The 17,543-nt window shown below is 35.8% G+C and overlaps 1 protein-coding gene across 4 annotated transcripts in view; it reads left to right on the plus strand.

The window, feature by feature from the left end:
* GABRB2 (gamma-aminobutyric acid type A receptor subunit beta2) overlaps positions 1-17,543 on the plus strand; it is a 164,833-nt gene that overhangs the window by 31,518 nt on the left and 115,772 nt on the right. The window contains exon 1 of one of the 4 annotated variants that reach the window (XM_085317865.1): positions 1,939-2,013. The exons of the other annotated variants lie outside the window; for them this stretch is intronic. The gene's annotated coding sequence lies outside the window, so the exon portion shown is untranslated. Of the gene's footprint in view, positions 1-1,938; positions 2,014-17,543 lie in introns of those variants that run through there. 4 annotated transcript variants of the gene reach the window in all.

Here is a 17,543-nt window from a genome sequence, read left to right on the forward strand (position 1 = left end):
GATTAGGAATAGTGCTCTTTCAGATTTCCTGAAGTAGAGGAAAAACTCACGTTACAAGATTTCATTTGGATGGCATTGTGTGAGTGCCAAATCTGTGGTGGGTACAAGATTATCTGCCACTTGTTTTAATGTTCTTAATGCATATAATAGATCTGTGTTTCGTATTTTGGGGGTTTGGAGAAGTTATTTTTACTTGCCTAGACCACAACTGGGTAGTTTGGCAGCGTTAGCTCTGACCTTTCCATACTTGCTGAGAAAGGCATGCATTTTTGTGTAGTTACTTGTATTTTTCTTGCTGCAGTACTTTCTCCTCTTATGTCACATCTTCAGGCAGACTGAGTTGCTACTCATCTGGAGGAACATCCCTCCAATTTTACACTTCTAAGTTTATTAGCATCAAGATTAATAGTTAATGAGCCTATTTATGAATATGTAAATATAGCCTTTAAGAGTCGTCCTCTCTTTTTTTTTTATACATGGCAATGCATGAGTTCATATATTTAAAATGGTGACATATATTAATGAGGCCTTTAATAAGGCCTCATATTAGCATATATTCCAAAGTTAAATGCTTGTCATTATTGCCTCTGCAATAATGTCTCTTAAGTACTACATACTGTAGTATTGTGAGAATTTTTTCTGTAATGTACCAGAAGAATCACTTAAGCATTTCAGCAGCAATGATAGGATTTAGTAGTTCTTACAGTAAGTGCTTTGGACTTTTTAAAATGCACAAAAGAGGAAAAAAATGAATCAAATGTTTAAAAAAAAAAAGAGAGAGAGAGAATCAAATGTAGAGCTGTGCTCTGTTTTTGGAAAAAATAGGAAATACAAAAATACTGTCACTGATGCTTTCTACTCATTAGAAGAAATATAAGAAAAGATAATTCTAGTTAGCCTTGACTTTATCAGTTCCAGTCACATGTAACTGGTAATATTGTGATAGAACTGAACAAAAGAAACCTCTCCCATGCATTTAATAGCAGCCAAGGTTTATATCTATTTTGGTGTAATATGTGCACGCACACACACACACATGCTGCAAGGAGGCGCATACTTTATGTGCAGATTATGATCTGAAGACTTCACAGCCTAGTTTTTGGCTCACCAGAAGAGGTTTGTGTTGAAAGTACTGGTAGTATAATGGTTTATGAAAGAATAGCTATCAGAATGCTTTGCTGACCTGATGTTAAGAAAAATTAGTAGATAGTGAAATCCTCAGGGCAAAGGAGCTCAATGAAAAATTCCTCCCTCCCCCTCCCTTCCCTGTTCTTGCAGAGATTTATTGTACTGAACTATAATGCAGCTGTTTACTTCATTTGATCTCTTCTGTTTTATTCCTTTAATAGCCGAAGGACAGAAATATTAAGGAAATCAGAACCCAGCTTACTGGTAGGTTAAAAACCCGGCACCTGTAAATTCTGCAGTCTCTGCACCAAGTATGTTTTTGGGTTCACAGAATACCCCCTTATGACTGAGACTAACTTACTATGTTGTTTAAAGCAACATGAGCTTTTAGGCAGCAAATGGAATGATAATAAAATATCCTGTCTATACACATGTATCTTTGTTTTTAATTTTTAGTAGCTGAGATTTCTTGGGGTCACTGCTGTTGCATATGTGTAATATGAAATGGAAGAGTGATTCATACAGCTTGGTGTTTATTGTACAAAATATATTAGAAGTTTTCAAATCCAATATTTGAATAGTAGGTACAGCTGAAGATGAACACGTTATTCGTGGTTACATAGACAGTGTTTCTGCTAAATACTGAGAAACTAAACAGAACTTGTGATGATGACTAACAGTATATGTAAGCTGCTGGTCAGACAGCTGTGTTTCTGGCTATCGTTTGGTTTTTAGTTGGCCAAGATTTCATTTCCAAATATCTACTTTTTTTTAATTTRGTCATAAAAATGTGGATTGGTCATTGGTACGCAGTTCTCGCTGCATGTGTGACTTATTCAGACCGACTATGACATTTACTGCAGGACTCTTCTCTGTGGGTAGTGGGTATGTTTGTGTTTTTTTGGTTGTTTGTTTCTGTTAACAGTAGGACCCTGTAAGTAGAGATTCCTGATCTAGGATCTTTCAATAGCCCTGAATCCATTGTGAATGAATATTGCTAATGATTTATGAACTCATTCCTAAAGGATTTCTTTTATGCAGAATCTTATGTAAAGGTACAGATTATGTTCTTTTTTTTGGGGTGGGGGGGGCTGTTATATTAAAATCATTTAGATTTTGCAAAACTGAAAAGAAAACAAGTCTGTATTTCCTTAGTATCTATTAGGTTGTGACATTAGTAATGCAGTATTTATCTGAAGATAGGTCAGCTTTTTATAAGGTAGGCAAAAATTACTAAGAAAAATTGCATGTATCACTCTAGAAACAAAAAGTAGACAATGCTTTTGCAATTAAAGAAAGATGATGTTACCAGCTGTTTTATGGATTGGTCACTAGGGCTCTAATGTGGCATAATTAACTCTACATTATATAAGGCAAATTATGTTTTCACCCTTTGGGTACTACTAATGAAAGGTCCTTTAGGAAAATGTGGAATTAACTTCAGGATCAATTTTTAAGTCTGTCTGGTGCTGTTTTTTTTTAGCTACCACATTACCTGATGCCACGGGGAGTATAAGGAAGCAAATAACAATCCTTTATTTAGACATGCATAAACACAAATGTGCAGCACACACAGTTTGAATCTACCTCTAAAGTAGTAATGATTTCTTAGTGTCTTCTGAGATAAGTGTAAGAGTCTACAGATTTCTACTCAACTTCTAGTAAATTTTGGCGTGCCCAGGTCTTTTGTTAATATATTATGCCTCAAAAAAAGGAGAAAAAATAAAAATTATAAATGTCTGAACTGGATTGCTCCTGATTACAAGAGTTTATAGAAGGCGGAGCAACAACTGAATAAAGCCCAAATCACTAGATCATCATGCTTCCTTGCCATGCAGCATTTTTATTTTTTTTATTTTTTTGATCTCTAAGAAACCTGCTCTTCAGAGCTGTTAGAGTTTTTTTTTTTAGGGGGAGGATGTGGGAGAGTGGAGCCAAAAAGTGCTGACTACAGAATGGGAATGAGGAAAGGAAACTGAAGAAAGAGTAATTAAGTGCCCTACATCAAACCTGCCCTCTCAGATTAAAAATGAAAGAAAAATAAAATACTCAAAGCTTTGTTTTAGAGTGTTTAACTAAGAGGAACATTTTAAGCTTTGTGTCAGATTGACTTTACATAAATACAGCTTCCTGGTCTGAACTAGATAGACACTGATAACATAAGTTACCTTTGAATTACTGCTTTAGATGGATGGTTTTATTTGCGATAGATCCAGTGCCTTTATTTATTGTAAAAGCTCCCCAAGAAATGACTTGCAATTCAGATGTAAGTTGAAAGAAATAATGCAATAAATAGTTTTGCAAGACAACATAACGCTGAAGTTTCTAAAAGAAGCTATGCAAGATATGTAATAACATCCAGTTTTTAACTTGAACTCTTTTACAGACAGTTTAGAGTTATACTAATCAAGCAAAATAAGATATCACAAGCAAGATTATAAAATTACCCCTTTTTTTTCTGAAATGAACTTGGTCATTAGAGCAGCCTTGGTTTTTCTTTCCAGTGATTTTCTGTAAGTTCGTTTTGCTGTGGATATGCATGTGCTTCAAGCTCCCAAACATCAAGGTATTTCTATTTTAGTGAAATGGATCTTCTCTGCCGTTGTTCTCAAGTGCTTCAGTATGAATTTTAGGCAAGTTTAGTTTTTCACTGTATGTAGCTGGACCATATGGGAATCCTTGCTTTAATTAGTAAATTGTTTTTCTGTTATGTTATTTCATAACTACTCATGGTTGAGTTTGTATTTCACTGCTGTGTTTATCCAGCCTGTCAGCTTTGTGTTAGGACACCATCTCACCTGCTGTGAAGGATGGAAAGCAACGGATGGTAGTACTTTCTTAAGTCTCGTATGCTTTTCCAGCACTGAAATATCAAGCTAAGGACCAATGCTCAGAAAGATTCAGGTTCTTCAGCTTGTGTCTTGACAGCTATTGGCAGCTATTAAGAGATTCTTAGCCATGGTTGTATCATGGACTTGTGAGCTAGCATGTGTGTCAGGATGCTGTTGCTCCCCCACATGTGCCGAAAGCAAGTCAACAGTGCTGAGCAGACCTGCATCACTAGCAGTTGTTTGTGCTGCAGGAGTCAAAGTTACCACTGCAGTCACAGAGGCTCTTAGGCCATATGGCCTTGGGTTCCCTGGTGGGATTTTATTTTACTATGAAGAGTCTTGGTACTGTCTTTAGATGTTGTGTAAACACTTCTGTCTGTATTTTTTTTTTTTTTTTTCAACAGCATCATCCAATAGTTAGGGCAACTTCTTTGATTTCTTAAACATTTTGAGATGGCTGTCAGTGAGTCAATACTCTGGCTGCATAGCTCTGTCCACTGATGTCGCATGATTGTACCCAGAGCTACAGAAAACCCCATGGCCGACCCTGCCATCTTTGTTCTGCTCTTTTCTCTTATACGAAGTGCTACCCCCCAGGCCATCCTAAAATCTCAGTCTTTCTAGAAAAAAGGGAAAACATGTCAGAAGTTGTCTCCAGTCCATGGACATGTTAAGTCTTGTTCAAATCACCTGCTTCTCACTCAGATGGAGGATTGCAGGGCTTTTTCAACAAGTCACCTGTTCGTCTCAGTGCAGAAATTCAGAAAACAAACACTTTAAAGTAGTGATTGAGTCACACTTCAGACTTGACTTCACTCTGAGATTAATTTTTACTGCTTTGAGGCTCCCAGTGTGCTGGAGTTGTGCACGAACAGAGTCAAACAGTATTTCTTTATATTCCTGAAATTCTTTGAAATGATTCCCACATGCCCTCCACATCAAATTTCTTGGTATTCTGAAAGTTGAAAGGAAACTCAACCTTTCATACTGTTGGTATAAAACAAGTCCAAGTTTTTATGTGCTGCTAGTAAAGGTTTGTGAACCCAGGAGAGGAGTTTCTCTCCTTTAGGGTAAATACTATTCCACTGCTACTAGTCATGCCACTAAAATATATTGTAATGTTGGTTGAGACTTAGTTTCTCTGTTTACAAGATGGTCACAAAAAATGCATCTGATGTTAGCTATGATTTAGCTGAGGCTTACATGCTTGGAAGAAAAGTTTTACCTATTGCAGTGTCTGTAGGGGGTCAGTTCTAATGCCACAAGTTCAGAATAGCACCTTTGAGCAACTGTGCTCTGTGGCAATAGCAGGTATCAGATCAAATGATTGAATCAACATTCCCTACTCAGTATAATAGAAATGTCATTTGTAGTAGAACATCATCATTGGATTAATGTATCCTGCTTTCCAAATAAATGGCTTAGCTGTGCCTTGGCATTTAATAGCAGCAGGGGACCATTATCCACTAACAATGCACTATTTCATTGACATTATCTCTTAAGTAACACAGTATTACAGAAAGAAATTGTCTACCATAAGTATTTCCTTCTGCACAAAAAACAAATTTTGCATTTACATTCTATGTTAGTTCATGCAGTTTGTGTTTCTGCTGATCTTCTGCATCTTCCCTTCATTGAGATAGGATTGTGAGCAGGGACAAGTCTAGAGGCCTTTTTTGGGGAAGGAAATACATATGATTTCCTTATGATTTTAACAATACTCAACTATTTATTACTTGGCCATAACTTGTTTATGTATCTTCACTAAAAGGTATGACTTTCCATAATATTAACTGATGTTCCTTCTCTGGCATGAAGATGCAATACCGCATCTGGCATTGAACAAAAGAGGATGGCTGATAAGGTTACATGTTTTTAAGAATGAAGCAACAGAGTAGCTATCTAAGTACATAGCAGTAAGTTGTTCTTCCATTGAACGTATAAACCCAACCACTCTAATTTCTGTTACTTGTTGAGGAGTTGCTCACATCATATAAAATGCTTTATATAGTTTCATATCCTCTTTTGCAAAGTTAGTCTGCATCCTTAGATGACTGTCCTTCCTGTAACTAAAAACCCATCCTTCATCCATGTGCTTGTTCAAGCGTTAAATCTATATATGTGTTTCTGCTTTATATAGGGCTTATTTGTGAATATTTGATTTTGTTTTGTTCTAGAGCTGTTCATCAGTTTCTGAACCATCTTAGAGGAAAAATATGGAGAATACATTTTAAATACTCCATTCTTACAGTATGGATTCAATTTTATAGTATTAGTCTTTGCCTCTCTTGTAATCCGTATGAGCCTGTATCATAGGAGCCGATTACAAAGAAGGGCAATCTTTTATTGGGTATGCTGTTAGGAGAAAAAGCCTTCAAACTTTATCTAGGAAATGATAGAAGCTAATCTTTCATTTCTTTGGAAGGCTATAATATGTGAATTACTTGGGTTGTTTTTGAGCTTCAGCCCTGCTAACAGACAGACTCTTGGCAGAAGTGTCGTATATTGCTATGCAAGATCCTGGATTCTGCCAAGTGTTATGTGATACCAGTACACCACTTTCTATAGAGAAACTTTCTTGGCTGTTTAGCCTTTTCTTTCAGCAAGCTTAAAATGATCAGTGAAAAATTCATCCATTAGACTTAAAGAAAAAAGAATTAGGGAATAAATTTCCTGGCCTAGTCTACAACAGATACTGTGTTTCATCTGGAGATCTCTGTAGCATGACCTGTGTTCTCAGGAGCCACAACTTGTTCCTTTAATTCCTATCCTTGCCTCATTTTCTTTTTCTTCTGTGARGCTTGAATTTGCAAATACAATTTTTTTCTTTCTTTCTTGGGACTAATAATGCTGGCATTCTGTTACTTTTATATTTTACCCAAATGGAGATATTCTTGGCTAGTTGCAGATAACCTGGCTTGGGATAAGGAAATTGCAACTTTAAGGAACAGGCATGCAGAACATCAGGTATCAAAGTCTTCAGTATTTACACAGCCAGTAAAAATGCATGGGAAAGGCTGGCAGCAGCCTGTCAAAGGGAGGTTGGTTCCAGACTGCTTTCTGATACTTTAGTTATGTCTACATTTAAACTTGTTCACACGCAGTGATGGTACCTACTAACTTTCACAGTGGTCTTCTACTCAAAAGGTTTTTTTTTATGCTGCCCATTCTTTTTCAGGATGTAGCATAACATGACTTTTTTATTCAGAGTTTGATTAAAGTTTAGAAACTGTACAGTTAGTTTGCTTCACATCCTTGTATGATGCTAGACTTTCTGAGATAATGCTGTATGCCTGGACACTTTCCAAATTAGCATGTTGATTTTACATATACAACGTGTGTTATTGCAAGTTGAGGTTGTTATTTATTCAGTTAATGCCTCATGTCACAGAGTTAGGATAAGAGGTAATCATTGAAATTACATGTTATGCAAAGAAAGAAAAAAGAACAAGAAACTATAGAGGCAAATAAATCATTGCAAGGACAAGTGAAACTCCAAATATGAACTGCTAATTAATATGTGAAAATATTGAAACAGCAGTGGTGGTGGTGGGGGAAATGGATGAATATCCTTGACCACTATGTAGGGAAAAATAAACCGAGTCATGGTTCGATTTTGCTAGATATTAAAACCATCAGTTACAGTTATTTTGTCACAACAGAATTTCAGCATCTTTGATTTTTATATGCTTGTCCCACTTAAATATTTTTGATATATAATAATGTCACTCTTGATCTAGAATAGTAGTTAGAAAATGCTGTCTTTCAAAACCAAAAATRAATAATATTAGTATGCCTTTACAGACAAGGAATTTGCTGTTAGAACTGTATATCTAGAAGTTTCTTTTAGGCATCTGAAAAGGCTTTCTGGTTCTGTAAGCATTTGGAAAGTTGTGCACTCCATATTGCATTCTCTTTTGACTTGCTGAGCCCCTAGAGCCTAGTGTGAAATGATGATGTGTTGTAATATATAGCTGTACTTTTGTCTTTGATATCAAATGCCTGTTGCTTCTATTATGCGAAAAAGGCTAAGTATTATACTGTAATATAGACCATCATAGAAAGGAGGGGGAGGATTTTTCAGGGTATTCCTTAGGGTTGTTGCTGTTGAAGGTTTTACCAGGGATTAGCTCTCTTTATAAGATGACTTTGTCATCAGCAGAGGGGCAGAGTAAAAGACTGGAAGAATTTTTAAGCAGCTGACAAGTGAACCTGACTGCTGTCATTAGGTGTAGGACTAGGCATGCAATAATGTGGAACAAGACCAGAATCAAAGCGCCTCTGCTCATCTGGATCATCTGCCTGTTGGGCTGCAGAGTTGCGCAAACTCCTCTTTTGAATTTGTGCATTTCTGTAAGAGATCTTTAAAATCTGTGGGACTAGCATTGCTGGGTCTCTGATGGCCGTATTAACAGATGGGCACTTTATAAATACTTACAGCTAAGAATAATCCTGAATTCTATAACCCTGTCTGGAGGCTAGATAAGTGAATCAGAGAAGCCCAGAGAATCTGCATTACCATAGCTTTTACTTGAAATACCAAATTAGATATGTTCTGAAACGTTGAGGGCTGTGGAATGAACACTAGATAGCGTTATGGGAAGAAAGGATGGTACATTTAAATAGTGTAAGAAGGTAACCTAAAGGCTGCATTAGTCCCATTAAAAATGGGACTAATATGGCCACCACACTTGGGTTGACCAGATGGACATGAAAGAAATCGCGTTTCTCGTAGATAGAATGTTTAACTAAGAGCAAGTTGAAAGTCAAATATTTTTGTCATCTCGATCATACATTTTTCGTGAATATGAAGCTACCTGTTCTTTCAGTGTTCAATTTTTATTTAGCAAAGAGTATATTGCTAGTGTTGGGGGATTAAGTAGGCATGCTTCTCCATGGCTAACAACGTTTGCTGTAAAAATGATGAAAGAAATTGTTCTTTGAAGAAGCAGGAGCATTCTCATCTAGTACCAGTACTAACTGTGAACTTCTGAATAACACCCACTGCAGTCCTCGTATGTCATAGTAACACAGAGAGTTACAAAGTCCGATCCTTRTGGTCAGCTGTATCCAACAGGAAGGAAAAAAAATATATAATGGCAGCATATCTTCTTCATTTTGAGAATAAAATGGGAAGGTTCTTTGGGCTAAATAGGACCACTGTAATCATTTATATGGGTTAATACAGCAGTCTGTCATGGCAGGAAATTTCAGTAATAAAACTGAGAGAAACATTATGCTAATACCAACAATACAATTTATTCTTGGGACTCTGCATACTAGTTTTCAACTTGAAGTACAATTTAAGTGGCTGAATATTTTGAAGTGAAATGGTGGCAACTATTTGACCTCAATATTATTAGAAAGGCATTATCACTTTGCTTTATGCTGTCCCCAAACAACACTGAAGAGCAAGTTAATCATATTGTACTATCAGTAGTCAGTTTTAAATGTTCACTACGAATGACAAATCCCAATATATAGACTGTCTTTACAGATATTTTAAAATGCTTACTGATGTTCACAGAGGTTAGGGACTGATTTATTCAAATTATCAGTAAATCCTTCTATGTAACATGATTAACACCGTAAATACATATGAATGGTAATGTATGACTGTAAGCAATTCAGAATTAAATAGTTGTGTATGAACTACGAATAGACAATAACACTTAGCTGTTGATTCTAACCCCAAATGTTCAGTGGATTAAGATGTGTGTTATTACATTGTTAGCTCCAAGTATAGTTTGAATTTTACCTCTGAATTAACATATGGTATACTCATGTGCATATGCTTTAAACTCAAGGTATCCATGTGTCAAAGGATGTGGGTTAAAGCATGTGTGGTGTTGACGCTAGAGTTAAAGCAGCAGAGGATAGGAGGCTTAAAAAAAAAAAAAAAAAAAAAAAAAAAAAAGCAGTTCTGCAAGGTTAGATCCTCCAACATTACATACCTCCGACAGCAAGGTTGACTATGACCCCGCATGTAAAAACTGTGTGTTAACCTTGGAGTGAAGAGGACACTTGCATGCATAGTGGCAGTGCTGTGCTCATTGCTGTTTTACATCATTATAAACAAGAAGTATTGAAGGGTCATCTATAGGGTAGCTGTGTATGTTTTCCCTAACATAATGTCATTAAAGTGGAAAATGAATCTGAATTTTTAAATTTTTCCTCAACTGATTCATTAAATTTTTTGATACATACAAGGAAGACAACATCTAAGGTTTGCTTACAACAAAATGAGGGAACTTCCTTAATCTCCTATAGTTATACTCCACTTGCAGCTATTGTTTTCCTAGCTTCTTTTGAGCAGACTTTTTTTGGAAGTACATCAGCATTTTGTGACAGTTTCAAGTACCTTTAAAACCACAATTTAGTGGTGTTCATTGTCATCTATGGTGCTTCAGAAAGTGCCTTGAATCCTTGAGGAAGGAAGTAAGGGCATGAGTTACTAAAGTTCAGGAGTGAACTAGTTTTGCCCTTTTTTTTCTTTTTCTGTTTATTTCATTTTTCCCTTGTGTAATTAGGGGATCTCAATTGAGATATTTTTTGGCTGGTTGCATGATGGCACATTGTCCTAAAAAGAACGTTTTTTCATAAACATTTGTTCCATAAGTAATTTTAACTAATGTCAAATACTTATGAATCATCCTCTTATCACTTACAAAGAAGAACTTTTAGTCTTCCATCTGCCTCTCCTTAATTTTCAGCTTTATTACACATGCAATTACAATTTTCCTCTTCTAAATAATTCACTGCACAGTTCATTTCACACAGAAGGTAAATGAATAAAAATTTGTTTTCTTTAGCATTAGCCTGTCTGTTTTCTATGCGTGGCTGGCAGCCAAGAATATTAGATTTCAACATCCAATTTTTTAAAGTGTGAGTTTTAGTGTTAATAATAGATCATATGTATGGGTACTATGTAAAGTATCCTATAGTTAGAATTCAAATCCTCTTTTGCCTGGCTTTACTGCTGCTTTTCTGTCTCTGCTCTGTTCTGAGCAGAGAGTAGATAGTCAAATTGAATTAAGACAAATATAAAAAGTGTATGTACTGGTGTGAGTGAACATTAACAAGTTAATGTACTGTGGTCTGCAAGAACACAGGAATCTGTAAGCAAGGTGGAAATGATGGTAGGGGAAAGAATGCCTTTCCCACAGAATGCAGTTTCTGACACCGGAAGGGGTTAAGAATGAATTTAGAAGTTACCAGCAGATTCATGCACAGGGATTGATTAAAGGTCTTTCAGTTTGAAACATCCAGTTGACATATTTAAAAAGAAACCAGGAAAACCGCACCAACCTTTGCGGTCAGGTGCTCAGGTTTCCTCTGTAATGTAGATCCATTCCTGGTTGACAGGGAGGGAGAAGCTGTGTCCTGACTGTAAAATGGCTGTTAAGGGCGAATTTACCCAAACATACAGGGCGCCTTCAAAGACTGAATAACAGAACAGAAATACGATCTAAGTAACTGATCAGATTCAGCTCACTGAGTGGAATTTGTATTCCTATGTTCAATGCAGTGAAAATCCATATATTGTAGTACTAAAATGTCAGTATTTTCTTTAAAGATATATGTTGTTATACAAATGAATATATTAATCCAGTGATTCCATGTTTGCAACTTGTGACTTCATTAGGGTGGAAGAGGAAGGTAAAACTTAATTAAGTCAATGTGGTAGGGCTGTAGAAGCTGAGCTCTGTGGTACAGTGTTGTGTTTCTCATGAAATCATCCTAACAGATATTTGCCGTTGTATATCTTGCTAAAAGCTAAGTGTAGATATTGATTTGTTCCTGATAAGAAAAAGAATATACTGACAAGTTTGTAACAAGCTAAATGTGTACTATCATCCCTTTTCAGCAAGTTTTAGCTGTTTTTGTTGGTGGTTTTCTCCTCTTTTCTCCCCTGACTCTGTGTTCCCCCATCTTTGTGTTCCTTTGGCTTATTTGGAGTAATCATGCACAGGTAGGGATTTTGAGTAAATATATATTATGTAATAAAAAAGATGCTTACTGTTTATCTAACTGTGTAATGGTTAATTACCTTACACAGCATGATAGCAATTTAAATAAAATGTAAGTGAAATGCAGTTACTAGAAATGGAATAGGGTATGTAGAGGCTTTCCTTGCTCCCAGATCTAGAGGAGTATGAATCCAAACAGAATCTTAGAATCAAAAGGAAGCTTAGGAAAAACCCTTTTATAAATGGTCCATATGTGTGTCGTAATTTAGGGAAGCTTAGATTTGGATAGGTTAATAAAATATGAGTTTCCTTTTGTTAATAGCTTAGACTCTGATCCAATCAATACTTATTTAAGTATCTACCTATATGAATACTCCTACAGAAATCAGCTTTATTCATAACCCTGTATTGAAGTTTGGCCATGATTTGACTAGGTGCAGGATGACTGGACTTAGGTAAGTTGTCTACTTGAAACCTCAGGGTCTTCATGTAGATGCAAAATGAATTATTTTTGTGAATACACCTGTATTTTATTTAAGACCTTTCTCAAAACTGATTTGGGAAAAATGCTCAAAGCATCTCTGGGAAGCATGAAGGATATTTGCCTTCCCTTCATGGAAACTCTGCTATAATCAATTTTAGACTTTTTTTTAACCATTTCATTTAGAGAATCTTGATTCTCCCAGGTTATAAGATCCATCTCAATTTTCCTCACTAATATCTTGAACAAGCAGATACTTAGATTCATATTTCAATGAGTTTGTAAGTGTTTGCAAGAACATGCAGTGTAACTGTAATTTGTTAATTGTAAACTGCTATAGATAATTGTGTTATGCCGTAGGCCAGCCGAGGTCTAGCTTGACTTTTTGAACACTGTAGAGATGAGATAATTTAAGAGGAGTACTTAATTGTAATCTTTGGTGATGTTAATAACAAGTTATCTAATACAAGAAATTAAGCAATTAACTTAGGATGTACTTGTCTCCAGATATTCAGTAAGCGCAATGATCTTCCCTCCCTTCCCTCTTCTTTCCCCTCCCCTCTCAGCCTCCTCAAAATACAAAACAAAACAAAAAAACCCCAACCCCCCACCCTCAAACCCTTAAAATTTTGCAACAGTTCTGTTAGATAACACCATACAATCTGACATGCTGTGGCTGGGCTAGTAGGCAGAATGTTTTAATTGGAGACCAGTGCCAGCATGATATACTGTGGAAAATTGGAGCAGAGCTTTGGTATAGATAAAGAAATATTGTATCATCAAAGCAAAAATTAAAGAATTTGTATTGGAGTTGCAATTCAAAATTTCAAACCAATTAAATATGCAAGTGATGAAAGATCAGACATCTCAATAAAATGAATAAAGGCATTTACAGGAAGATAATGTAAGTGGTAGTTTTGAAATCTGCTATTTGAAATTAATTTTTTGAAGACACCTCTTTAATATATTAGAATTGACTTACAGGTACTGGGATGGCATTGTCATGAGTCAATAAGAATGTCTGGACAGCCAGAGTTGCTGGGGACAGGATTTTCATACTCCTCTGTATGTTCTCTGCATAATTCTAAACTGGTGTGTGAAAACATTCAGTCTATTCTGATAATATATTTTACTTTTTAAGTCAAAACAAAAAAAGCTTATGTTTTAGTCCATGTTCATGACTTCTAGTCCTTATGTTCATATTTGATATGTATTTTTGTATTCTCTACCCTTACTTTAATTTCTTTTTAGACATTTGGAAAGAAAGGGTATAATTAGGTGGAGATAACACCAATACATTTCGGTTACATAATGCCTTTTTTGCAAATATAAAAGATTTAACTAACTAATATATCTGTAGGTATTGTCTGCTGTTATGTTTCTATATGAACTAAGGGAAAAAAAGTGTAAAAATACCTGAAATTTAAGTAAAATGTGGCACATATTTCTTAAAACTGTATTGTTAATATTTCCTCAATAATTAGGCAGTGCATACAAGGTACTACTCTTAATTCACTTTTATAGCAAAGAAAGTGTCAGATGTATGTATGTAATTGTTGGTTAAGAAGCGCTGGAAATACAAAACTGTCTTTAATGGAACCCAGGGCTCCTTTTCAGTGGTGGTGTATCCAAATGCTAGCATTACTGTGTTTCCTTTATAAATATGAACCTGAGTCCTTTCTCATTTTCACTGTACATCTGGAAAAGATGATTATCAGAATTAAAGAATGGGGCATTAAGAAGCAAAGTCCTATAAGACTGAATTTGGGGGGGGGGAACATAAGTAATGCTGAGGATTGTGTGCTGCCTCCCTTCATAATGGGGGGAGGAGAATGGGACAGAGAATGAGAAATCATTGGTATTTCGGTGAAACACCCTTTTTGACAAGTGTAGTACTGAAGACTTCACTTTTGGACCAAGCTCTTGGCAAAAGGAAAACCATAGCTTCTATGTCATTTAGAAATGACTGCAAATTTGTCTGAAAGGAGAATTCCTTAAAGAAAATTTTCTTTAAATTTCAGCCAACTGCTGTATAGTCATCCTTGTGAGACTGAGTGAGAAACAATGCTGTTATTTTAAAAAGGATAGCTGTCGTAAAGCCAGTGAACTGATGTATAAACGCATCCATTTTGTGCATGAATTAACCTGCTAGAAACCAGTGGATTTCAAATGGATGCATTCTGCTTGCTGACTAATGTCTAGGGTGCTCAAGCAGAAATACTGTATAAAGGGCACATGAAGTAGTGGCCAGAAATATGAGCTATTTAAGATTTTGCTTGTTAACACATGCTGAATCCATGCACTTACAGGGATGGCTTAGAGCCTAACCATTTGATAGAATAAGCAAAACACTTCAACTAATGTCTTTGAAGCTGTTAAGAATAACATATTAAAGAAAATCTTTATGGTGAAGGTACAATAATAAATAAATAAATTCAGAAATTTAGAAATCCAGAAATAAATCCATCAACACTGAGCCAGCTGCTAGGGACTTGGTCATTATTTTCAGGGCAATGTTAATGGAGTCATCATGGAAACTTCTGATTCTTTTTTTCTTTTGTTTTGCTTGAATATGTTTAAAGTATTTTTTTCAGTAATACCTATGTACTCAAATCCTACTTTAATATGTTTAAGATGTATTATGGAACAGTAATTTGTGCAGTAAAATGGCAACTTATTTGGCTGGGAAGAACAGAATCATATATACAGGTTTCAGTGGCTGAAAGCCAAATCTGAGCCTTAAATTTTGAAAGGGGCAGGCAGACACACATGAACACAGGTTAAAGATTTAGAGGAAGTTGTTTCTATTGTAGAAACACAAACGTTGTGTTGAAACAATACAGACACTTTTGATTCAATCAATTTTCTGGAAAATACCTCTATTGATGGTGTTTTTAATTGTACAGTATCTTGCAGATCAGACTGGTTGGGACAATTTTCCTAAGAACTGTTATGAGGGGTCAAATTCTTGATATTTTCCAGCTTAACCTTGAGGCACATTTTAAGAATAAGTTTCCCATTGCTACTTTTGATTTTCCTTCAGCATTCCAGCAGTGGGAGTGCAAATATATGTTTGGTACCTACTGACTGTGTGAGAAGGAAAACTGATGATACCTTTTTCAGAAATGTAGGGCTTGAAACTCTTGCCAGATAAGCTGTTGGATGAAAACATGTTTTGTAGAAGTTCTTCAGAACATTTTTATTCCTGCTGCTGTAAACTTGTGTCCATTTCTGATCCTGAGATTAGTTTGCTTTCCACATCCTTGTTCGTGTTTGAAGATATAAAGGTCTTAATGTAAAAACTGAGGGRTATGAAATGGAAGTTAGTCCTAAAGAACTTTCTCATAAAACGTATTCATATTCATCTAGTGAATTTTGATCTTTTCCAAATATATAGATATGAGAATGGTAAGCGTTCTATACACACATTAAAAAAAAAAAAAAAGGAAAAGAAAAAAAAAAGCATTGCTTTGTGGTACCCCTACTTTTGCAAACATAGACTCTGGATTAACATTTCTTCAGTACTAAAGAAACAGCAAATTTTTTAGAGCTAATTTAGAGGAAGTGCCATAAGGGGGGGGGGGGGAGGAGAACTCTATTTTCAGTTGCTTCTGAAGTATTCACAGAGTGATTCATGATTTCCCAGACTTTTCCTGTGTTAGAAAATAAATATCAAGACAGTAAAGTAGATAGAAGGTGGGAAAGAAGGCACTTAGACTGCTAGTTTGGATGCTAAGACGGAATGGATAATGTAAAACTAACAGTACCAACAAGTTGCATAAATGTCTTCAAAAGTACAAATAGTTGGAGGGAACCAGTGTGCAAGTTGAAAGTTCTCTCTCTGCAGGATCTCGAAGTTAATTAAATAACATGAATGTTTTCGGAAGAGCATCTGCCAAATCAAATGTATTCAATGAATGGATAATGAAATTCCTTAAGTAAAAAGAATGGGCTCTCTTTTCCTGRAAAATGTCTTATAGCAACATGCTGCACTTCTAAAATAACTGAACTTGAAAATATACAGCTAAGACAGTGGTAATACTTATACATTCACTTCTACAGCAGGCAGAAAGGAGGCTGACTGAAAAGATGCATAGTATTTTGATTTTTATTAAAATATACTGGATTTGTATTAATGCCAAGTCAGAAATCTTTTTCTTGCCGTTTCCAATTAACCATTTACCTTCCTTGCCTTGAGAAAAGATTAGCTTCTGTCTTGTCTTGTCTGGAAACACCAACAACAGTACGTCCGTTTGGTCACTGAATTACTGATGATAAAAGGCATGCCTGCTATTTTCTTCTTTCTGATCTGTCCTGTTATCTTTCTGCTGCTTTTCCCATGTTGTTTTCTTTCTCTGCTCTTTGTGCAGGATATGCAGAAATCATCTAACTCGATTATCATATTCAGAGCATGGTCTCCCATTGCTACTTGCTGCCTTGGCTGAGTTGTGTATTGAGCACTAACTAATGGATTGTGGAGGGGTTTCAAACTGAAGGGAAAGGGCAGTGTTCAACTCTTTCCCCCTCCTCTCCCAACTTTTCCATTAACACTGTATCCTTTTGCAGGATTTTAAAGAAATACTCTTTGAAATAGATTCGATTCACAAAATTTGTAGCTAATGGTATTAGAGGAGTTCACTATAGCATGTTAAAAATTTTTGGTTGCCAAGAATTGCATTTTAGACTACTCAGGGTATGCTGAAAAAAATTCCTTAGCTGAACTATTGAAATGCATCTGGTACATGATGAACTATCAGTAGAAGAATAGAGGTTTATAGATGAGCTTTGTTGTTGTTGTCACAACTGTTAAAACTATTGAAAATTATGAGAATACAACTGAGATGCAGACCAACAGACCTAGATGACCCACATGATTTTGTATTTCCTATTTAGGATCTTTGAGTAGATCTCTTACCTTGAACCACTAAAATTTAGTTTAAGTTAATTGACTAGGCCTTTCTGTAGAGGAAGAGAAAGGGGCTTAATACCTGCTCATGTTATCTTCTTGGCTATCTGAGGACGTGAATCTCCTGAAAGGATACCTCTAATGCTTGACTATAGATGAAATTTTGAGGACTAGGTTATACTATATGGCGTAGGTAGCTAAAACTGCATGGGACAAAAACACTCCAG

Source organism: Rhea americana, unplaced genomic scaffold (assembly GCF_003343005.1).
Source record: "Rhea americana isolate MKP2758 unplaced genomic scaffold, rheAme1 scaffold_51, whole genome shotgun sequence".
NCBI lineage: Eukaryota > Metazoa > Chordata > Aves > Rheiformes > Rheidae > Rhea > Rhea americana.